The sequence below is a fragment of the Mobula birostris genome, chromosome 20 (assembly GCF_030028105.1).
Source record: "Mobula birostris isolate sMobBir1 chromosome 20, sMobBir1.hap1, whole genome shotgun sequence".
NCBI lineage: Eukaryota > Metazoa > Chordata > Chondrichthyes > Myliobatiformes > Myliobatidae > Mobula > Mobula birostris.
In genome coordinates this window covers 35383378-35408651 of record NC_092389.1, presented here as the reverse complement: position 1 = coordinate 35408651, position 25274 = coordinate 35383378, and the positions used below count along the sequence as shown (strand labels likewise).

The 25274-nt window shown below is 44.4% G+C and overlaps 1 protein-coding gene across 4 annotated transcripts in view; it reads left to right on the top strand.

The window, feature by feature from the left end:
- prdm10 (PR domain containing 10) overlaps nucleotides 1–25274 on the top strand; it is a 169851-nt gene that overhangs the window by 5430 nt on the left and 139147 nt on the right. Inside the window, exon 1 of one of the 4 annotated variants that reach the window (XM_072238491.1) lies at nucleotides 21945–22018. The exons of the other annotated variants lie outside the window; for them this stretch is intronic. The gene's annotated coding sequence lies outside the window, so the exon portion shown is untranslated. Of the gene's footprint in view, nucleotides 1–21944; nucleotides 22019–25274 lie in introns of those variants that run through there. 4 annotated transcript variants of the gene reach the window in all.

Here is a 25274-nt window from a genome sequence, read left to right as displayed (position 1 = left end):
GCCTGACCTGCTGAGTTCCTCCAGTGTGTTGTGAGCCTATGAGCAAGTTACCAGTAACTTTTTTTTTGCCTATTAGTACATAGCTAGTGCACTGAGAATAGGTCCAGATTTAGTGGTATGTTCCCTGTGTGAGATGTGGGAACTTTGGGATAACACCTGCATGAAGTGCATCAAGCTGCTGCTCCTTAGAGAACGAAGTTAAGGATCTGAAGCTGCAGCTTGATGACCTTTGGCTTGTACAGGAGAATGAGGAGGTGATAGACTGGAGCCACAGGGAGGTAGTCACCCCTAAGTTACAGGTGGCAGATACCCAAGTGACTGTCAGGAGAGGGAGAGGGAAAGAGAATATGTAGCCAGCGCAGTCCCTGTGGCTGTTCCCCTCAATAAGTTTACTGCTTTGGAAACTCTTGTGGGGCAGTGAGTAGTTCTCTGGCATTCAGTCTGGCTGTGTGATTCAGAAGGGAAGGGGTGGGGGGTGGAGAAGAAACAAGCTATGGTGATAGGGGATTCGTAGCTCAGGGGAACAGAAAGGAGGTTCTGTGGACAAGAACGAGATTCCCGGGTGGCGGGGTCAGGGACATCTCAAATCGAGTACACAGCATTCTTAAGTTGGAGAGTGAGCAGCCAGACATCGTGATCTGCGTTGGTATGTACCAGTGACATGGGTACGAGGGGTCACGAGATCTGCAAAGTGTATTTAGGGAGTTAAGTGCTGAGGTATATGGCATAATCTTCAGGGTTGTGATCCCAGGGTTGCTACCCGTGCCACTTGCTGGTGAGGCCAGAAATAGGAAGATTATGCAGTTTAACATGTGGGTAAGGTGTTGGTGCAGGAGGGAGGGCTTCAGATTTTTGGATCATTAGGCTCTCATCCAGTGAAGGTGGGACCTGTACAGATGAGACAGCTTGCACCTGAACTGGAGGGGAACTAACATCTTAGTGGCAAGGTTTGCTATTGCTTCATGGTAGGGGTGGCAACCAGGGCACCAGAGCAGATTGTGAAGTGGTTGCAGAGAAAGATGATGTTAAGCCTACACACGAGTTCAGGAATCAGAAGGTTGAGCATGAGGGACAAATGTTATGAGCGGCGTATATTTCAATGCCAGGACTATTGTAGGAAAGGTGGATGAGCTTAGGGCATGGATCAGCTTGTGGAAATAAGACAATGTAGCCATTAATTACAAGCCAGCTAATTTGACCTGATTGGTTGGGAAGATGTTGGAGTCGATTGTTGAGGATGTGGTTTCAGGGTACTTAGAGGCACATAATAAAATAGGCTGTAGTCAGAATTGTTTCCTCAAGGGAAAATCTTGCCTGACAAATGAGTTGGAATTCTTTGAAGAAATAGCAAATAGGATATACAAAGGGGAATCGGTGGATGTTGTGTACTTGGATTTTCAGAAGGCTTTTAACAAGGTGCCACAGGAGGCTGCTTAACAACTTAAGAGCCCATGGTATTACTTTAAAGATTCTAGCATGGATAAAGCAGTGGCTGATTGGCAGGAGGCAAAGAGTGGGAATAAAAGAAGCCTTTTCTGGTTGGTTGCGGGTGACTGGTGGTGTTCCACAGGGGCTGTGTTGGTACCGAGTCTTTTTATGCTATGTGTCAATGACTTGGATGACAAAATTGATAGCATTGTTGCAGAGTTTGCAGAAGATATGACAACAGGTGAGGGGGGGCAGGTAGTTTTGAGGAAGTAGAGAGGCTAGAGAAGGACTTGCATTAGGAGCATGGGTAAAGAAGTGGTGGATGGAATACAGTGTTAGGAAGTGTATGGTCATGTACTGAGGTAGAGGTAAAAAGGTAGATTGGAGAGAATATTCAAAAATCTGATGTGCAAAAGGACTTCCGAGTCCTTGTGCAGGATTCTCTTTAGGTTAGTTTGTAGGTTGAGTCAGTGGTGAGGAAGTCAAATGTGATGCTAGCATTTGTTTCAAGAGGTTTAGAATATAAAAGCAAGGATGTAATGTTGAGGCTTTATAAGGCACTGGTGAGGCTTCTTTGGGAGTATTGAGCCATTTTCGGCCCACATGTGCTGACATTGAAGAGGGTTCAAAAGAGGTTCATGAAAATGATTCCAGGATTGAAAGCTGTGTCATATGAAGAGTGTTTGATGGCTCTGGGTCTGTATTTACTGGAATTTAGAAGAATGAGGGGTGACCTCGATGAAACCTATCAAATGGTGAAAGGCCTTGATGGAGTGAATGTGGAGAGAATGTTTCCTATGGTGGGAGAGTCTGAGACCAGGACACAGTCTCTGAATAGAGGGGTGGCCTTTTAGAACAGAGATGAGGAATTTCTTTAGGCAGAGAGTGGCGAATCTGTGGAATTCATTGTCTCAGGCGGCTGTAGAGGCCAAATCTTCGGGTATATTTAAGGCAGAGGTTGATAAATTCTTGATTAGTCAGGGCATGAAGGGATGCATGGAGAAGGCAGCAGATTGGGGCTGAGAGGAAAATTGAATCAGCCATGATGAAATGGCGGAATAGACTTGATGGGCCAAATGGCCTAATTCTGCTCCTATATCTCATGGTCTTAATCAGACTTGGCTGCCAGAAGGTCAGGACTGACAGTGCAATGTTCCATGGTTCCATTGTTTTTGACATGATACCGTGGGAGGAAGAGGGATCAGAAAGGAACTGGCAAGTGTTGATTGGGACAGGTTGTTTTGTGGCAAAGGTGTACTTCGTAGGTGGGAGGCTTACAAAAGTGAAGTTTTGAGAGTACAGAGTTTGTATGTTCCTGTCAGAATAAAAGGCAAGGGTAACAGTTTTAGGGAACCTTAGTTTTCGAGAGCTAGTGAGGCCCTGGTTAAGTAAAAGAAGGAGGTGCATAGCAGGTATAGGCTGGCAGGAACAAATTAGATGCTTGAAGAATATCAGAAATACAAGAGGGAGCTTAAGAAGGAAAGCAAGAGAGCTAAAAGGAGATGTGTTTGCTCTGGCAGTCAAAGTGAAGGAGAATTCTAAGGGCTTGTTCAGATATATTAAGAGCAAAGTGATAGCAAGGGCAAAATTGGTCCTCTGGAAGATCAGAGTGATAATCTGTGCATGGAACTGAAAGAGGTGGGGGAGATCTTAAATGGATTTTTTTTTTGCATCTGCATTTAGTCTGGAGATGGATATGGAGTCTATAAATGTGAGGCAATGCAGCAGTGAGGTCATGAACCATATACAGATTACAGAGGAGGAGGTGTTTGCTATCTCGAGGCAAATTAAAATGGATAAATTGCCAGGGTCTGACAAGGTATTCCCTCAGACCCTGTGGGAGGCTAGTGCAGAAATTGCAGTGTTGCTAGGAGAGATATTTAAATCATCCTTGCTTTGGGTGTGATGCCAGAGTATTGGAGGATAGCTGATGTTCAACTGTTTAAGAAAGGCTCTAAGAATAAACCAGGAAATTATAGGCTGGTGAGTCTGACATCAGTGGTAGGAGAGTTATTGGAAGTTATTCTAAGGGACTGATGCGAGATGGCCAACATGGCTTTGTGCATGGTAAATCATGCCTAATGAATCTTTGAGTAAGTTACCAGGAAAGTGGATGAAGGCAGGGCAGTGGATGTTGTCTACATGGACCTTCGTAAGGCAATTGACAAGTTCCCACGTGCGAAGTTGGTCAAGAAGGTTTAGTCGCTTGGTATTCAAGATGAGGTAGTAAATTAGATTTGTGGGAGAAGCCAGAGAGCAGTAGTAGATGGTTGCCTCTCTGACTGGAGGCTTGTGACTTGTGGTGTGCCATTGTTTGTCATCTATATCAATGACCTGAATGATAATATGGTTAATTGGATCAGCAAATTTGCAGATGACACTAAGATTGGGGGTACAGTGGACAGTGAGGAAGACGTATCAAAGCTTGCAGCAGGATCTGGACCAGCTGGCAAATGGACTGAAAATGGCAAACCGAATTTAATCCAGTGTTGCACTTTGGGAGGACTAACCAGAGTAGGTCTTGCACAGTGGGAGGTAGGGCACTGAGTAGTGTGGTAGAACAGGGGGATCTGGGAATACAGGTCCATAATTCCTTGAAAGTAGTGTCACAGCTGGATAGGGAGGTAAAGAATGCTTTTGGCACATTGGCCTTCATAAATTAATGCATTGAGTACAGGAGTTGGGATGTTATGTTAAACTTGTTTAAGATGTTGGTGAGGCCTAAGTTGGAGTACTGTGTGCAGTTTTGATCACCTACCTACAGGAAAGATGTAAATAAGATAGAAAGAGTACAGAGAAAAACTACAAGGATGTTGCCAGGACTTAGAGGACCTGAGTTATCAGGAAAAGTTGAATAGGTTCTGACTTTATTCCCCAGAGTACAGGAGACAGAGCAGAGACTTGCTGGAGGCATACAATATAATGTGGTGTTTTGATAGGGTAAATACAAGCAGGCTTTTCGACTGGGGTTGGGTGAGACTTCAATTATAGGTCATGGGTAAGGGTGAAAGCTGAAATACTTCAGAGGAACATGAGGGGGGTAATATCTTCCACTCAAGGTGGTGAAAGTGTAGAACGTGCTGCCTGCGTAAGTGGTGAATGTGGGGTCAGTTTCAACTGTTGCCAAGCCAAAATGGACCACTTAGTTGGAGTCTGGATTACTGGAACTAAGAAAGTTTTATTAAAGACATAAGTAACACAGTACTCTAATTGCAAGGATATAAATGCAACAGGTTAGCAATGATAAAACACACATGTACACAGAACTAGGATAATAGGAATCAATCAAGCTCTATCGCAGTCTAGGGGTAAAATGATCAGTCTTAAGTGACGCAGAGTTCAGTTCAGCTTAGTATAGTTCACAGTAATTGCTGTTGTGCCGTTGGAGGGGGGGGGAGAGAGAGAGCGAATGCAAATTTCGATTCACAGACCTTTGATGTTCCCCGCAGTTAGCTTTCGGGGGAGCCCTTTTACTGTCTTCGGAGGTCACCGACTGTGACCCCTCCGTTCCAGATATAATCGTTCTTCCTGCGGTGAACCCGGCACCCAGGCAAGGGCGGACACACACACCAGGTTCCCGCTGATCGTACCTTTTCACCCTGTGCGTCTATGGTCGGTCCCGTGACCAGACCTCCAAACTTGTGGGGGCACACCGCACTTCCAGGGTCTCGTTATCTCGTGATCTCGTGGTGTCTGTCGTGCCTTAGCGAACCTGTTCCTTTTATTCCCCTGCTGGGGTATCGCCTGTCCATCAAACTTCAAACAGTTCAGGTTCAAAGCAACCAGTCTGTCAATACTCGGAACTGTGTCTCTTTTCGTTAATCTCTCTTCTCTCTCATTAACATTTTGAACGCTTCTCTCTTTGTCTCTCTTATCTCTCTCGTCAGCATCAATCTTCTGATAACTTGGTCTTTCGTCACACCCCTACCCTTCAAAGGATTTTTACTGGGGTAAAAATTATAGGCATGAATACATTTTTAGATACACACTAATATACAGGGTCATCAGCTATTCGGCTAATACAGAGAACTTTAAGTTGTCAGCACCTTGACAGACAGTCAGCAATCACATTTCCGTTCCTTTTATATGTGTTATTTTAATAATCCTCTAAGACCAGGCTCCAACTTCGCAAACTTCATAGTGGCCAAAAACGCTAATGAGTTGTGATCAGTGTAACTTCTCAGTGGTTTTCGTCCCGGACAAAGATAGCAAGGGTCGTCCCACACCAATTTAGCATTCTTTGGCAAGAGCTTAGTAAGAGGGAGGGTAGTATCCGCAAAGTCTTTGCAAAACTTCCTATAGTACCCCACCATCTCCAAGAACCTTCTCAGGGCTCTCTTGTCTGTCGGGGTGGGGACTTCAGAGATAACCCGCACCTTAGCCTGCATTGGTGCCAGCTGCCCCTGCCTTACCACAAATCCCAGATAAGTGATCTTTCTGTGGCCGAATTCACTTTTTGCGAGGTTCACTGTCAGGCTGGCTTCAAACAGCTCCTCCCACGTGTCACTCCAGACCACTAAATCGCCAGTATACGCTTCTGCGTTCTTTAGCCCTTTTGTCACTGAATTAATCATCCTATAGGGGTGTTGCTCACTAGGCTGACCTAATGTGACAACAACACCATGTTCCAGCTCTTTGCATCGCCTCGGGACATACGTGTGCGTGCCATTTAATTAGCTTTATTGGCGGCTCGCTTTGTTCGGGGGTTAAGTGAGAGAACTCATCAGCAAAGTTGGCCAAAACAATTGAGTTCTCTCACCTGGTCGGCACCATACTTATCCTTTCGAAATGGGTTTTCCCCTTATCAGGTGGCACCCTAGCCTCATTAATTTTCGTGATAACACCAACAACTAGATCTGTTTTCTGATCGTGGTAAACTGTTAGCATATCAATAGCCTGTAATTGTGTTAGCTCACGTCTACAATAGTCAATAGCATCCTTCCTCCTGTGCGGGCAGTAAAACTCTTTCATGATTCTACCGACTGTTTTCCTCACCCCAAAATGTCCACCGAGGGGTATCTTGTGGGCCGGGTTAAGAATCTCATCCCCATAAATTTTCGGCACCACCCTCCATTCCTCATCTGCGGGCACGGTCCTTGGTCTCCATTTCCTCCTTAGTACTCCCTCCTCCACACAATAGCCCACTGGCTCCCTTTTTAATTCTGCTTCGGAGAGAGCTGCCTCCGCCAAAACCATCAGCTCCTCGTCTCGCTCCTGTGCCTGTATAAATTCCTTCCTTGCTAATGATAAGTCTACCTCAACTCCCTCACTACGCTCCTTCTCACTTTCTAACCCCTCCTGGTACAAGGCTGGTTAAAAACGTCTCAGCTAAATCTATATTCACTTCGGCAGCCTTTCTGGACATGCGCTGAGTCACTGCACAAACGGGATAAACCTGTGAGTGCATGGGCGGGGCCTCAATCCTGGCAGGTTGGCTTGTCAATCTTACTGCTGGGTACACCTCTCTGCTGGTGAGGTCATTACTGAGTAAGACCTCCACGTCTTCCATCGGTAGTTCGGGCCTCACCCGATCGTGACCGGTCTGGAGACCAAGTCGCTTTTTAGGTGTATCTGGTGCAAAAGTACTGCCTCAGTCCCTTTCCCAATGCCTTTTATCACCCTGACCTCCCTAGTCTGGGTCTCTGAACTAAAGTCTAACACACTCTTTAATATCAATGACTGACAAGCTCCAGTGTCTCTCCAGATCCGTACTGGAACTGGGTTTAACCCCTCCTTCACCGACACCAATCCGGCTGAGATAAACCTCTCGCGCCCTTCCTGAACTTTATCAGACCTCTTCTCCCCTAGCGATTTGTTTACCAGCTTAATACAGCCAGTCGGAACCGTCGTTTTCCCTTTCCCCTTCTCCTTCTTTGGGGCAAAGCACCTGGACGCAAAGTGACCGGCTTTCCCACAATTATAGCATATGACCCCAGGAGACTTCCTACCAAACTGCTCCAGGTCTACCTTATCCTTCTCACTAGTCCCCGGCTTACCTTCTGACTTTTCTGGTGGACTCTCTCTGCTGTCTTGACTACCCTTCTGGTAGCCTTTACTCGGGGTAAACTTCGTTTTATGTGTCAACGCGTACTCATCCGCTAACTTAGCAGTTGCGGCTAAGGTGTCTGCCTCTTTCTCGTCTAGGTAGGGTCTCATACCTTAAGGGACACAACCTTTAAACTGCTCAATCAGTATTAGCTGTAGCAGTCTGTCATAATCCCCATTGACCCCTTTCGAGGCGCACCAACATCTCACGGGCAAACTCTAAATACGTGCGGCCCCATTGCTTCCTCGCATTACGGAACCTCTGCCGGTATGCCTCCGGGGCCAACTCATAAATCCTGAGTATGGCCTCTTTCACCACATCATACCTCTGGGCATCTTCTGTGGACAAGGCCGAGTAAGCTTGTTCGGCTTTTCCTTTAAGTACACTCTGAAGCAAAACAGCCCACTTATCCCTCGGCCAGTCCTGACTTGCAGCAACTTTTTCAAAATGGAGAAAGTACCGATCAGCATCGGCCTCCTCAAATGGGGGAACCAGCCTAACCTTCTGGGTCGCCCTGAACCTTCCACCTTGGTTCGGCATGAGCCCCTGCGCTAGCGTCATCCTTAACTTCACCAGCTCAAATTCCCTTTCCCTCTGTTTCTCCCTCTCTTCTCACTCTAACTGCCTGTCCCTCTCTTCTCGCTCCAACCGCCTGTCCCTCTCCTCTCGCTCCAGCTGTTTTATCCTCTCTTCGCGTTCTAACTGCCTGTCCCTCTCTTCTCGCTCCAGCTGTTTTATTCACTCTTCTCGCTCGCTTAACTGTTTTACCCGGAGCTCGTGCTCGAGTCTCAATTTTTCAATCTGCAGCTGTACTGCTTCTCCACCAGGTTTTCCCATAGATACCACCTCCAGCTCCCCTTGGGGAAACACACCTTTAGATACATAATGCTCTTTGATAGCTCTGTGCATCTCCGCTCTCCTCATTGTCGACTTTCTCTTAAAAAAGATTCAACCGTTTGGCCACAGTTGCCAATTCTGATTTCCTGGCATCCTCTAATGCCTCCAAGGTTGGCGCCTTTAGAAATTCCTCAATCTCCATTTCTGCTGTTTGCCCTTTCTTTCTTTTGGGAATTTTAACCCAATCAATTTACCCCGTCCCAAATTTAGCACTCAAAATCGCGGACGAGCCCCCACTTATGTTACGTACCCCGTAACTGGGTTGCCAAACTAGCAGAAATGGACCACTTAGTTGGATTCTAGATTACTGGAACTAAGAAAGTTTTATTAAAGAAATAAGTAACACAGTACTCTAATCGCAAGGATATAAATGCAACAGGTTAGCAATGATAAAACACACATGTACACAGAACTAGGATAATAGAAATCAATCAAGCTCTGTCGCAGTCTAGGGGTAAAATGATCAGTCTCGAGTGACGCAGAGTTCAGTTCAGCTCAGTACAGTTCGCAGTAATCTCTGTTGTGCCGTTGGGGGGAGGGGGGGAGAGAGAGAGAGAGAGAATGAATGCAAGTTTCGATTCACAGACCTTTGATGTTCCCTGCAGTTAGCTTTCGGGGGAGCCCTTTTACTGTCTTCGGAGGTCACCGACTGTGACCCCTCCGTTCCGGATACGATCGTTCTTCCTGCAGTGAACCTGGCACCCAGGCAAGGGCGGACACACACACCAGGTTCCCGCCGATCGTACCTTTTCACCCTGTGCGTCTATGGTCGGTCCCGCGTTCAGACCTCCAAACTCCCACCAGCTTGTGGGGGCACACCGCACTTCCAGGGTCTCGTTATCTCGTGATCTCATGGTGTGTCCCTTGCCTTAGCGAACCTGTTCCTTTTATTCCCCTGCTGGGGTATCGCCTGTCCGTCAAACTTCAAACAGTTCAGGTTCAAAGCAACCGGTCTGTCAATACCCGGAACTGTGTCTCTTTTCGTTAATCTCTCTCGTCTCTCATTAACATTTTGAACGCTTCTCTCTTTGTCTCTCTTATCTCTCTCATCAGCATCAATCTTCTGATGACTTGGTCTTTCGTCACACAACCTTTTGAGAGAAACTTGGATAGGTACATGGTTGAGAGGGATATAGAGGGCCAAGGTCCCGATTTATGTCACTGGGAGTAGTCAGATTAATGGTTCAGCACAGACCAGATGGTCCGAAGTGTTCTCTATAGTGTGCTCTGACTCTATGACCATCATCCCCTCAGTACTGATCAATAACCTTCAAAACCTGGGGATTTGTACCTCCTTCTGCAACTGGATCATTGATTTCCTTATCAGGAGACCACAGTCAGTCCGGATTGGAGCGCTCTGCTCTGCTGCTCTACACTCATAACTGTGGTTAGGTATAGCTCAAACATCATCTACAAATTTGCCAATTATACTATTGTTGGGTGAATCTCAGTTGGATGAGGAGGTTTTCAGGAGTGAGGTTGATCAGGTGGTTGAGTAGTGTTGCAAGAACAACCTTGCACTCAAAGTCAGAAATAGCAAGGAACTGATTGTGTACTTCAGAAAGGAAAAGTCAGAACACATACCCATCCTCATCAAGGGGTCAGTGGTGGAAAGAGCGAGCAGTTTCAAGTTCCTTGTCAGTATCTCTGAAGATATATCCTGGGCCCAACATACTGATGCAATTACAAAGAAATTTCGATAGTGGCTATATTCCATTATGAGCCTGAGATTTGGTTTGTCACCAAAGACTAGCAATTTTTTATAGATGTAACATGGAGAGCATGAGTTGAATCACTGTCTGGTATGGAGGGTTGTAAACTCGGTCAGCTCTATCATAGACATCAGCCTCCCTGCCATCTTTAATACGTGATGCCTTAAGAAGGCAGCATCCATCATTAAAGACCAGAACAATCCAGGACATACCCTCTTCTCATTGCTGTCGTCAGGGAAGAGGTACAGGAGTCTGAACTCTCGCACTCAACATTTTAGGAACAGTTTCTTCCCCATCACTATCATGTTCCCTGAATGGACGATGAGCCTATGACCACACTTCACTTTTTGTTTTTTTGCACTACTTTTTTTATTTTGTATCGTAAGTTGTAATTTTTTAATGTAATGCTCTGCCACAGAACATTTGTCACGATATATGTCAGTGATAATAAAGCTGATTTTGATGCTCAGGGCCATGTAAAAATCATCTACAGCCCTGCCCTTGCTAATCCTCTTGTTCACCTCTTCAAGAAAAATTGAATCGAATTTGTGAGATGTGATTTCCTACACACAAAATTATACTGACTTGCCCTAATCAGGCCTTGCTGTACCAAATGTTGATAGATTCTGTCTCCAAATTCCAGTAACTTCCCTCCAATGATGTTAGGCTCACTCGCGATTGTTTTCTGAAGATATCCTTATGGCCCCTTTTAAATTCACATCATTAGCCACCTCCTCCCTTCTGATACCTCATTTGTGGCTGAAGAAAATACAAAAATCTATGCAAAATTTCCTGAAATTTCTTCCCACAATGCCCCAGTTGGGTCTGTAGATTTGCCTACCTTTGAATGCTTCAAGACTGCCAATATCACCTCTTTCATAATGTCAAATTGTTTCAGGGCATCATTATTTTCTTCCCAGAATTCTCTAGCACCTGTGGCTTTCTCCATGTTAAATACAGATGAGAAATATTTTAAGACCTTGACCAAGTCCCATGGTTCCACACATATCAGCTCAGTGATCATTATGGGGACCTAGTTACTCCTCTGTTATCCTTTTGCACTTGTATACTTGTAGATTTTTAAGTTTGTTCTCTACCTTATCTGTCAGTGGTATTTTGTAACTCCAGTATTTAGTTGATTCCAACTGCCTGTACCTGATATGTTTCCATTTTTCTGACCAGATCTTCAGTATCTCTCGTCAGCCAGCATTCCCTGATCCTGCCAGCCTTGTCGCTCACTCCAACAGGAACATGGCCCAACCTTTCTCTTGCTTTTTAAGGGCCTCCCACTGCCAAATGTACTTTTACTTGCTGACAAACTCTCCCAATCAATATTTGCAAATTCCTGTCTCATTCCCTCAAAATTAGACTTAATCCAAGTTCGCACTTTATCTTGCGGACTAGCGCTACCTTTAATTTCCCAATTGGAGGTGGAGTGTTGTCCTCTTTTCTCCTTCACCCCCCCCCCCCGCCCCCTGCCACTTCCAACAAGATTGGAGGTAAACACATGGTGCAGGAAAAGTGGGTTTGAATTCATTGGGCATTGGCACCAGTACTGGAGAAGGAGAGAGCATTTCCTGTGGGATAAGCTCCATCTGAACCATGCAGTCCACAGAGTCCTGGTAAATTACACAACCAGGGGGGTAGATCAGGCTTTAACTAAATAGCTGGTTGGGTGGTGGTGGGAGGGGGGGTGGGGGGGAGGAGTGGTGGGGTGTGATGAGAAATTGGTAAATTGAGGAAAAAAGTTGAAGGGAAGGAGAGTGCAAAACAATTTGCTAAAGTTTTCAGAATAACAAAGATAGGATAGTTTAGAAAGGATTAGGAATTAATTTCAGGCAACGTGGGTTGATTTTCACATGGGTCAGTGAATAAGGGGCTGAGGGTGTTGTATTTGAGTGCCTGTAGTCTAGAGTTAGAGGAAAGAATAACACAGAAACAGGCCCTTGGGCCCATCTAGTCTGTGCCAAACCATTTAAACTGCCCACTTCCTTTGACCTGCACTGTGGCCATAGCCCCCCCCCCCCATCCTTACTATCCATGTACCTATCCAAATCCAAATTTCTTTTAAACGTTAAAATCAAGCTTGTATGCACCGCTTGTGTTAGCAGCTCATTCCACAATCTCACAACCCTCTGAGTGAAGATGGGTTATAATCCTGCTTGTTGTGAACGTATGTGGTAGTTATGATACAAGATAAATGAGTTTATAGAACCGATCACAATTGGCAGGTTACGATGTCGTGGACATTACAGACATGTGGCTGAAAGAGGATCAGTACTTCAGCTAAATATCCAATGATACTCATCCTATCCAAAAGACAGGCAGGTGGGCAAGGGGAGATTAAATCCATAGCAAAAAGTGATTATCAGATTCGAAGATGTAGAATTGAGGAGCAACAAAGCTAAGACCTAATGGGGTTATGTACGAGCCTCCAGGTAGTTGTCAGGATGTGTGCTATAAAATACACCAGGAGATGGAAAAGGTATATGAGAAAAGTAGTTTTACTATACTCCTGGAGGACTTGAATATGCAGGGAAACTGGGAAAGTCTGATTGGTAGTGAACTGCAAGAAGTGGAATTAGTGTAACATCTCAGAGTTTGCTTTTTGAAGCAGCTTGTGGTAGAGCCCACTAGGGAACAATCTATTCTGATTCTGATGTTGTGTAGTGAAGTAGGCTTAATTAGGGAGCCTTAGGTGAAGTAACCCTTTGGAGGTAGTAATAATGTGATATACTTCACCCTGCAATGGGAGGGAGAAGCTGAAATCTGATGTAGTACTACAGTTGTGTAAAGGGACATGAGAGAAGAGATGGCTGGAGTTTTATGGAAGGATACCCTAGCATGGAGGGTGGTGAAACAATGCCGGGAGTTTCTAGCAGTAATTCGGGAGACATAGCATAATTTTACTCCAAGAAAGAAGCAGCACATAAAAGAGGATAAGGTGGACTGACCATTCTGACAGGAGAATTCAGGGATGCCTAAAAGCAAAAGAGAAAACATATGAAATGGTAAAAATTAGTGGGAAACTGGAGGATTGGGAAGCCTTTAAAAGCCATTGAGGACTATAAAAGCTCTGAGGGAGAAGAATATGAAATGAGAGGGTAAACTAGCTAATAATGTAAAAGAATGTTGCAAGAGTTTTGTATGATAACTCAAGGGTAAGAGAGACCACTGGAAAATGATGCTGGTTAAGTAGTAATAGGGAACAGAAAAATGGTGGAGGAGCTTAAAAAAAAAGTACTTTGCATTAGTCTTCACAGTGGAAGTCACCAGGATGCTTGAAATTCAGGAGAGTCAGGCAGAGGTGAATGTATTGCCCATCACTAAGGAGAAGGTGCTGGGGAAGCTCAAAAGACTGAAGGTGGGTAAATCACCTGGATTCTGGTCTATGCCCCAAAGTTCTGAAAAAGACAGCTGAAGAGATTGTGGATGCATTGGTAGTGATCTTTCAAGAACCATTGGAGCAAGGGAGGGATCCCAAAGGGGTAGAAAATCACAAAATGTGACACTCCCATTCAAGAAGGGAGGCAGGCAAAAGACATGAAATTATAGGCTGGTTAGCCCGACTTCAGTGGTTGGTAAGATTTTAGAGTCCATGATTAAATATGAAATTTGGGAGTAACTTGGATCTTGCCGGATAAACCTTTCAGAGTTCTTTAAGGAAGTAACAAGCAGGTTAGACAAAGAGTCAGTGGACATTATTTACTTGGATTTTTTGAAGTCCTATGATAAGATACTGCACAAGAGGCTGCTAAACAAAAGCCTGTGGTAAAGGCAAGGTACTAGCATGGATGGAAAATTAGCTAAGTGGCAGAAGGCAGAGAATGGGTGCTGGTGGTTAGTGGAGTTACACGAGGGTCAGTGTTGGGACTGCAGCTTTTTGCTTATGGTCTGTATTAAAGAACTGATGGCATTGTGGCCCAGTTTACAGCTGTTACCAAGGTAGATGCAGGGGTAGGTAATGTCACAGAGACGGAGTTTGCAGGAGATTATGGACAGTTCGGGAGAAAGTACAAAGAAATGGTGGATGGAATAGAGTTCAGGGAACTGTGAGTTTATGCACTTTGATAGGAAGAGTAAAGGTGTAGACTGTTTTCTAAATGGGGAGGGAATTCAGAAATTGAAGTTGCAAGGGGACTTGGGAGTCCTAGTTCAGGATTCCCTCAAGGTTAACTTGCACATTGAGTTGGTAGTAAGGAAGACAAATGCAATGTCAGCATTCATTTCTAGATGACCAGAATATAAAAGTACTGGTGTACATCTAAGCTTCATGATACATTGATTTGATCTGGAGAAATTGGAACAGGTTTATTATTTTCACATGCACTGGGGAACAGTAAAAAGTTTATTTTGCATACTGTTCATACAGATCAATTCATTACAATGCTTTGAGGTACAGCAAGGTAAACAATAAACAATGCAGAAGCGTAGCAGCTGCAGAGTGCAGTGTAGCTAGACAAGGTGCAAGGTAGAATGTGAGTTTGAATGTTTATCTTGTCGTACCAGGGAACAATACAATAGTTCTTTTAATAACTTTGGAAGTTGTCCTTAAGCCTGGTGGAGTGTGGTTTCAGATTTCTGTGTCTTCTGCCTGATGGAAGAAGAAAGAATGCCTGGGACAGGGTCTTTGATGCTGCCTGCTTTACTGAGGTAGCAAGAGGTACAGACAGACCCCAGAGGGGAGGTTGGTTTCTGTGATGTGCTGAGCTGTGTCTGCAACTCTGCAGTTTCTTGTGGTCACATGCAGAGCAATTGTCATTCTCAGCCATAGAGGAGATTCTGAAGAATTATTCCAGGAATGTATAAGGAGTGTTTATTTCTGGGCCTGTACTGGATGGAGTTCAGAAAGGTGAGAGGGGATCACATTGAAATCTACCAGGTACAGAAAGGCCTAAATTGAGTGAATGTGGGAAGGATGTTCCCATTAGGACAGTTTAGGGCACAACTCTCGAATAAGGGGACATCCCTTTCGAACTTGGATGATGAGGAATTTCTTCGGCCAGAAAGAGGTGAATATGTGGAATTTGTTGTCACAGATGGCTGTAGAGGCCAAGTCATTTGGTGTATTTAAGTTCTGAATTGGCAAAGGGGTTAAGGGTTATGGGGCAAAAGCAGGGGATTGGGGTTGAGGGAAAAAAATCAGCCATAATTGGTTGCTGGAACAGTCTCAATGGGCTGAAGAGCCTAATTCTTATGGTCATGAAGGATATGCTGCTGGATATCCTTGTGCAGCTCGATGTTTTCTCTTGTTCATTCAAATACATCAGAAAATTCAGCCAACAGTTGTGACTTGTCTCTGCAGTGACCAGTACTCAGCGTGGACTTGATGCGCTTTTTCTGTGCCTTATAAACTCTTTTCTACATGTTGCACTGTTCTTGGAAAAGACACAAAGTAACAGTGGCACAGATTGTTGTGTTGGAAAAGGCAATGACCATCACTGAGAGTGGCCTGTAGCACTGCCACTGGCTATATCCTAAAGGATATTGCTGCCATATTGGGTTTGTGACAGACGTTGAGGTTTTAACCTGAAGCGTTAACAATTCCTTTTCTTCCCACACAGATGCTGCTTGATTTGTTTGTTGCATCAGAGAGGAATTCCTATTTGACCTAATCTTTGTCTTAGCTATCTGTGATAAATGCTTCCGTACAAGACAGATTTGCTAGAATGGTCCTCTACATAGTGCCAAAGTCCATCTTCACGCTGGGTGCATTCGTGTTATGTTGTGTGGTCCTGCATTTATCTGGGAAGGTGGTAGACGCAGGATAGATCCAGCAGTTCAACAGTCATCCAACAGTGGATGAATGTTGTGTATGAATTTGTCTGAACTCAAAGGGAAAACAATCACTTTTCTAACTCACTTTTCTGACATTGATAGCCTTGCACATCCCCTTTTAAGCTTCCCCCTCCCCAACATATATGTATGTCCTCTAGTATTTGACATTTCTACCCCATATCCCTCAATTGTATAAACCTCTGTTTCCCCTCACCTCATTCTACAGAGAACAATGCATATTTGTTCAACCAAAACCTGTTTTGGACCCTTTCTAAAGCTTTCACATCTTTCCTGTAATAATGAGGAGACTAGAACTGCACACGATACTCCTAAGCCAACCTAATTTAAGTTTTCTTTAGCTGCAACTTGATTTACTGTTTTACTCAATGCCCCAACCTATGAAGGCAAGCATACCATATGTCTTTACCACCCAATGTATTTGAGTGTCCACGTTGAGCTATAGATTTGGATCCCAAATCCCTCTGTACATGAATGCTGTTCAGGGTCCTGCCATGAACTGTATACTTTCCCTCTTCATAAAACCCTCTAAAGTGCAACACCTCAAGCTTGGATTGAACTCCATCAGTCACTATACTGTCCATATTTGTAAATGATCTATATCTTGCTGTATCCTTTGAGAACCCTCTACACTACACAGCTCCACTGATCTTCTGTTACTTGCAAACTTATTAACCCACCTTCTACATTTTCATCGCAGTTATCGTAGTTAGCCAAGATCCCCAATACTGATCCCTGTGGAACACCGATAGTCACAGACCTCCAGCCAGAATAACACCCTTGCACCAACGCTTTTGTTCTATGGGCAAGCCAGTTCTGAATCCAAACTACCAAGTCACTGAATCCTGTACATCTTAATCTTTTTGAACAGCATGAAGTGGTCATGATTAACATGGGCACTAATGATATAGGAATGACCAGTAAGAAGGTCCTGTTGTATGCTTGAGTGACCAGTGGGTCGCTTGGGCCCTCAAGCTTACTCCTCCATTCAATAAGATTTTGGCTGATCTGATTGTGATCCCACCTCTGCACACCCACCTACCTGTAGTAATCTTGCCCCTCTTTCCCACCATCCCATACTTTGTTTATCAAGGATCTGTTTACCTCTTCATCACCTTCTGTGGAAGAGAGTTCCATAGTTTCATAACTCTTGAGAGAATAAAGTAACCCTCATCTCCATCTTACATTGTTGGCTGCTATGTTTAGGCAATGATTCTTCATTCCAGAAGAAACATAGGCTTCACGTCCACCCTGTCAAGACTCATCAGGATTGTATATGTTCTCTCTTGCTCTAAAGGATATTCGAGGCTTTTTTTAAAAACAGTGTCACAAATGCTTGGAATGTGCTGCCTGGAGGAGTGTGAAGGCAGGTACAACAGCAATGTTTAAGAAGCATTTACACAGATGCATGAACAGGCAGGGATTAGAGGGATATGCACTATGTGCAGGCAGATGGGATTAGTTCAGATTGGTGTCGTAATTAATACAAACATTGTGGGTGGGAGGACCTGTTCTTGTGTTGTACTGTTTTGTGAGTTACATGCAAATTTAGAAAGGACAAATGGGATTAGAGAGTTTAACAGCATGGCTCAGTGCAGTGTGAATGCCTCCAGGGGCTATGTTGTATTTTTTGTGTGAGGTGTGTGAATTCTGGGAGACTTCCAGCCTCCTGGATATCCACATCTGCACCAGGTGCACCAAGCTGCCACTTAAGTATACCACTTTAGATACTGTTGGAGGGGGCGACCTACCGGGGGGTGCTACAGTCACTGGTGCTGTTGTACAGAAGAGATCTGAAGAGGACTGCAGTCGTGACAGGACATTCCATAGTCAGAGGAACAGAGATGAGATTCTGTGGGCAAGGGCAGGTTAGGGACACCCAGATGGTATGTAGCCAACCAGGTGCCAGGGTCAGGGATGTCTCTGGGTCCATGGCATTCTCAAGGGTGAGGGTGAGCAGCCAAAAGTCTTGGTACTTATTGGCACCAATGACTTTAGTAGACAAGGTGAGGAGATCCTGAAGAGAGATTTTAGGAAGCTAGATGGAAAGCTGAGAAACTTACTGCAGGGTAGTAATCTCTGGATTGCTGACTGTACTACGCACCAGTGAGGGTAAGAATAGAATAATTTGGCAGATGAAAATGTGGCTGAGGAACTGGTGCAGGGGGCAGGGACTCAGATTTCTGAATCACTGAGATCTCTTCTGAGGAAGGTACGACCTCTGCAAAAGGAATAGGTTGCACCTGAACCCAAGGGGAACCAATATCCTTGTGGGCAGGTTTGCTAGAGCTGTTCGGGAGGGTTTAAACTAAATTGGCGGGGGATGGGAACCGGAGTGACAGGGCTGAGGATGGAGTAGTTGGTTTACAAACAGAAGTAGTGTGTAGTGAGACTGTGAGCAAGGAGAGGCTGATGGTGCAAAATTGCAATCAACAGGATGAGCTGTAATGTAAAATGGGGACAAAATCAAAAAGAATGATGATTGCAGGACTGAAGGTGTTGTATTTGAATGCATGCAGTATAAGGTAGATGAACTTGTAGCACAGTTACAGATTGACATGTATGATGTTCTAGGTGTCACTGAATTGTGGCTGAAAGAAGATTATAGCTGGGAGCTTAATGTCCAAGGATACACGTTGTATTGAAAGGACAGGCAGTTTGGGAGAGGGGGTGGGGTGGCTCTGTTGGTTTAAAAAAAAAATGAAATCAAATCATTAGAAAGAGGTGACACAGGATCAGAAGGTGTTGAATTGTTGTGGGTAGAGTTAAGGAACTACAAGGGTGAAAAGACCCTAATGGGAGTTACCTACAGACTGCTAAACAGTAGCAAAGATGTGGTTTCCAAATTACAACAAGAGATAGAAAATGCATGTCAAAAGGGCAATGTTATGATTGTCATGGTGGAATTTGGATAGATTGGGAAAATCAGGTTGGTGCTGGATCCCAAGAGGGAAATTTGTAGAATGCCTAGGAGATGGCTTTTTAGAGCAGCTAGTGGTAGAGCCCACTTGTGAATCAGCTATTCTGGATTGGGTGTTGTGCAACGAACTGGAATTTATTAGAGAGCTGAAGGTAAAGGAACCCTTGGGTAGCAGTCACCATACTATGATCAAATTCATCCTACAGTTTGAGAGGGAGAAGCTAAAGTTAGATATAACAGTATTACAGTGGAATAAAGGAATTTACAGAGGCATGAGAGAGGAGCTGACCAAAGTTGATTGGAAGGGGACGCTAACAGGGATGACAGTAGAGCAGCCGTCTTGGACTGTCTGGGAGCAATTCGGATGGCAGAGGATAGATACATTCCAAAGAGGTAGAAGTATTCTAAAGGCAGGATGATGCAACTGTGGCTGACAAGGGAAATTAAAACCAACATGAAGGCTAAGGAGAGGGCATATAATAGAGTAAAAATTAGTGGGACGTAGGAGGATCAGGAAGGTTTTTGAAAACCAACAGAAGAAAGTGGTATAGAAGGAAAAGATGGAATACGAAGGTAAGCGAGCCAATAATATTAAAGAGGATACCATAAGGTTCTTCAGGAACATAAAGTGTAAAAGAGAAGTGAGAGTGGATATTGGACCGCTGGAAAACGATGCTGGAGAGGTAGTAATTGGGGACAAGGAAATAGCAAACAAACTGAATAAGTACTTTGCATCAGTCTTGACTGTGGAAGACACCAGCAGTATGCCGGAAGTTCAAGAGTGTTGGGGGCAGAAGTGAGTAAAGTTGCCATTACTCAGGAGAAGGTGCTTGAGATTCTGATAGGTCTGATGGTGAATGGTCATCTGGACCAGATGGTGTACACTCAAGAGTTCTGAAGGAAGTGGCTAAAGAGATTGTGAAAGTATTAGTAATGACTTTTCAAGAATCAATGGATTCTGGCATGGGTTTGGAGTACTGGAAAATTGAAAATGTCACTCCACTGTTCAAGAAGGGAGAGAGGCAAAAGAAAGGAAATTACAGGCCAGTTAGGACCACAGTTGTTGGGATGTTGGAATCAATTGTTAAGATGTCGTTTCATGGTACTTGGAGACACATGACAAAATAGGCCAAAGTCAGCGTGGTTACCTTGAGGGAAAATCTTCCCTGACAAATCTGTTGTTGGAATTCTTTCAAGAAATTACAAGCAGGATAGACAATCGAGAATCGGTGGATGTTGTGTCCTTGGATTTTCAGAAGGTCTTTAACAAGGTGCCACATATGCCATGGATGTCCAGTCCCTATATACTTCCATCCCCCATCAGGAAGGTCTCAAAGCTCTCCGCTTCTTTTTGGATTCCAGACCTAACCAGTTCCCCTCTACCACCACTCTGCTCCGCCTAGCGGAATTAGTCCTTACTCTTAATAATTTCTCCTTTGGCTCCTCCCACTTCTTCCAAACTAAAGGTGTAGCTATGGGCACCCGTATGGGTCCTAGCTATGCCTGCCTTTTTGTTGGCTTTGTGGAACAATCTATGTTCCGTGCCTATTCTGGTATCTGTCCCCCACTTTTCCTTTGCTACATCGACGACTGCATTGGCGCTGCTTCCTGAACGCATGCTGAGCTCATTGACTTTACTAACTTTGCCTCCAACTTTCACCCTGCCCTCAAGTTCACCTGGTCCATTTCTGACACCTCCCTCCCCTTTCTAGATCTTTCTGTCTCTGTCTCTGTCTCTGGAGACAGCTTATCTACTGATGTCTACTATAAGCCTACTGACTCTCACAGCTATCTGGACTATTCCTCTTCCCACCCTGTCTCTTGCAAAAATGCCATCCCCTTCTCGCAATTCCTCCGTATCCGCCGCATCAGCTCTCAGGATGAGGCTTTTCATTCCAGGACGAGGGAGATGTCCTCCTTTTTTAAAGAAAGGGGCTTCCCTTCCTCCACCATCAACTCTGCTCTCAAACGCACCCCCCCCATTTCACGCACATCTGCTCTCGCTCCATCCTCCCGCCACCCCACTAGGAATAGGGTTCCCCTGGTCCTCACCTACCACCCCACCAGCCTCCGGGTCCAACATACTATTCTCCGTAACTTCCGCCACCTCCAATGGGATCCCACCACTAAACACATCTTTCCCTCCCCGCCTCTCTCTCTGCTTTCCGCAGGGATCGCTCCCTACGCGACTCCCTTGTCCATTCATCCCCCCATCCCTCCCCACTGACCTCCCTCCTGGCACTTATCCTTGTAAGCGGAACAAGTGCTACACATGCCCTTACACTTCCTCCATTACTACCATTCAGGGCCCCAGACAGTCCTTCCAGGTGAGGCGACACTTCACCTGTGAGTCGGCTGGGGTGATATACTGCTTCCAGTGCTCCCGATGTGGCCTTCTATATATTGGCGAGACCTGACGCAGACTAGGAGATCGTTTTGCTGAACACCTACGCTCTGTCCGCCAGAGGAAGCAGGATCTCCCAGTGGCCACACATTTTAATTCCACATCCCATTCCTATTCTGATATGTCTATCCACAGCCTCCTCTACTGTAAAGATGAAGCCACACTCAGGTTGGAGGAACAACACCTTGTATTCCGTCTGGGTAGCCTCCAACCTGATGGCATGAACATTGACTTCTCTAACTTCTGCTAGTGCCCCACCTCCCCCTCATACCCCATCTGTTATTTATATACCCACATTCTTTCTCTCTCTCTCCTTTTTCTCCCTCTGTCCCTCTGACTATACACCTTGCTCATCCTCTGGGTCCCTCTCCCCGCCCCCCACTTTTCCTTCTCCCTGGGCCTCCTGTCCCATGATCCTCTCATATCCCCTTTGTCAATTACCTGTCCAGCTCTTGGCTCCATCCCTGCCCCTCCTGTCTTCTCCTATCATTTTGGATCTCCCAGTTTCAAATCTCTTACTAGCTCTTCCTTCAGTTAGTCCTGATGAAGGGTCTCGGCCCAAAACGTCGACTGCACCTCTTCCTAGAGATGCTGCCTGGCCTGCTGCGTTCCACCAGCAACTTTGATGTGTGTTGCTTGAATTTCCAGCATCTGCAGAATTTCTCGTGTTTACGTCTTCTCCCAAGTCGTAGTTTTCCTCCGGGATTTCCCTGTATTTTGTTGCATTCATTTTACCCTCTACCTCCACAAACCTTCCAGGGCTTGCTGCAGTGAAGCATCCCCACAGCATGATGCAATCATCACCATGCTTCACGGTAGGGATGGTGTGTTTTTGATGATGTGTGGTGTTTGGCTTATGCCAAACATAGCATTTAGTCTGATGACTAAAAAGCTCAATTTTGGTTTCATCAGACCATAGAACTCTCTCCCACATGCCTTCTGGCAAATTCTAGCTGAGATTTCATGAGTTTTTTTTTAACAATCGCTTTCTCTTTGCCACTCTCCCATTAAGCTGCAACTGGTGAAGCACCCAGGCAACAGTTGTTGTATGTACAGCCTCTCCCATCTCAGCCACTGAAGCTTCTAACTCCTCCACAGTTGTCATAGGTCTCTTGGTGGACTCCCTCACTCGTCCCCTTCTTGTACGGTCACTCAGTTTTTCCGGACTTGTGCTTTTCAATAACATTTTTGCAGTTGCTTGGAGTGTTCTTTTGTCTTTGTGGTGTAGTTTTTGCCAGGATTCTGACTCACCAGCAGTTGGACCTTCCAGATACAGGTGTATTTTTAGTACAATCAATTGAAACACTTTGACTGCACCCAGGTGGTCTCCATTTAACCAACTATGTGATTTCGCAAATCAATTCAGCAAAGGCAGACCAACAGAGGCTGATAAAGGGGGAAAAATATCAAAACAGACCATAAAAGCTTCTGTTAATAAAAATATAAAAAGGATATAAGACATAGGAGCAGAATTGAGCAATTTGAATCATTATGTAATCATTATATATATAATGATATATGATATAATGCTCCTATATCACTTGCATATGGCATGACATTTGTTTTCTTTTTTTGTGGAAGCAATACAGTGCAATACATAAAATTGCTAGGCACCCAAGCTATTTTTATTTATTAAAATAAAAAATAATAGATGACATGCAGGGTCTGGGAATTTTCAGAAAACTAGCAGGATAGGAGAAGATGGCGCGATGCAGCGTGCGTGGTCGCTCCGAATTGGTATCGTATTTGTGAAGTAGGATGCTGTGCACAATCCTGATTTGATGGAGACAGCTGTGAGAAGCACGGAGGAACATCTGGAGAAACTTCTGAAATGCCCGCTTCACTGCTGCTGTGAGAGTCTCCGGAGGGGAAGGCCCCAAATCCTTGGCTTTGCCTATTGCCTGTTGCCGGGGCCGGGGTCAAAGCGTTCGGCAGAGATGGTGCTCGGTGTCGGAGGCTTGAAGTTTGGGATGGACTCAAGAGTCGGCTGTGGTCGGGGTGCTTCCAGGGTGTTGTTTCGGCAAGTTTGCAATGCTGGAAGCTCATGGCAGGAAGAGAGTTTTTCTTCCTTCTACCGTCTGTGTGAGATGATGGGACTTTCGAGAGACTTTGAGACTTTTTTTTACCATGCCCATGGTCTATTCTTCTATCAAATTACAGTATTGCTTTGCACTGTTGTAACTATATGTTATAGCTATGTGGTTTTTGTCAGTTTTTTTAGTCCTGGTTTGTCTTGTGTTTCTGTGATATCATTCTGGAGGATCATTGTATCATTTCTTAATGCATGCATTACTAAATGACAATAAAAGAGGACTGCATATCCTCATAATCTAATAATCAAATTAACAGGACTGAAAATCAATTAAGTAGTTTAAAATATTGGACAAGTGCAAGGTGTTGCATTTTAGGAAGAAAAATAAGTGTAGGATTTTCACAGTGCCTGGTAGGGTGCTGGGGTTTATTGTTGAAAAGAGTGACTCAGGAGTACAAGTACTAATGCTGTATAGCTCTTTGGAAGAAGTGGATGCGCTGTGTGTTATCTTGCAATGTTCCATAAATTCCAGAACTCTACCAATGATAGCAAATATACTTCTATAGAGCTAGAGATCTGGTATCTCAGAAGTAGTCGAATCTCAAGCAAGAGAAAATCCGTAGATGCTGGAATTCCAAGCAATACACACAAAATGCTGTAGGAACTCAGCAGGCCAGACAACATCTATAGAAAAGAGTAAACGGTCAACGTTTTGGGCCGAGACCCTTCGTCAGGACTCAGTAGGATCTGTTGTTAAGAAAATGAGAACAACTACTTCACTGATAACAGTAGGATTGGCAGAGTCAAAATGGGCTTATGAAAAGGAAATAATATCTGACAAATTAATTGAAGTTTTCTGTGGCTGCATTTAAGAATAATAAAAAAAAATCTCAATTGAAGTGTATATTTGGACTCAAATATTTTAAGCAAATTTTGGGCACATGATTGAGGCTTTTATTGTATAGTAATATGGGTTGAAGATTGATTAATGGTCAGAGACTAACAGTTATTTTTGGATTGGAAGGCAGAAACCAATTGGGTGCCACAGGGCTTTGGGCAGAGCTGCAAGTGTAAGTGATCCATATCCATGATTTGGATAAAAACAATATATTATTTCCAAGATTTACTGATGATTCAAGGCTGCGTAGCATTGTGATGAAGGTGGAGAAAGGTATTGAGTGAAAGTTGACAGGCTGAGTGAGTGGGCAAGGATATGTCAGATAAAATGCAATGTAGAGAAAAGTTTAAGTTCAGTCACTTTGGGGAAAAATTAGAAAGCGGAGCAGCTGGAGTACTTTTAAAATGTGAGGGAGTAACAGGCGTTGGCATACAGAGATCACTGAAAATTAATGTGGAAGTAATTTTGAAGTCAAGCTATATATTACCTCCATTGCAAAAGAATCTCTGTACACCAATTAAGATGTACTAAAATTAACTGTGACCCTTACAAAACTACATTTCAAGTATTAAATTCAGAGAGAGAGAGAGAGAGAGAGATAGATATATAGATAGATACAGCCCATTCTACACGACAAGTCCATGCTGATCACGAAGCATACATTTTTACACTCATCCTACCTTATACCAGTTCATTCTCCATGTTCCCATCAAGTACCTCTCCACCCCCCACTACCAATTATCTAACATTGGGACAATTTATTGCACACTTTTGGGAGCTGGGGAAGGCCCACATGGTCCAGGGATAATGTGCAAACTCCAACAGAGGGCACCCAAGGTCAGGATTGAACCCAGGTTATTGGAATTAGGCAGCTGCTCAACTAGCTGCACCACCTACTTTGCATAAATCACATCTGTATCCAGGGAGGCAGATGACTTGTATGTAACTGCTGGCATAGAGGCACCATCCAGATTCACCAGATTAACTCGAGGGATGAGGTCCTTTTTAATTTATTGAAGCAGTACAGAAGGAACATTTCTTTCGCATTTACACGAACACTGACCAGATAAATGCCCTGCATTTGCTGTTTCTATTCACTTTAGATCATTGTGGGATCCAGAGGATTTTTTTTACAAATGGT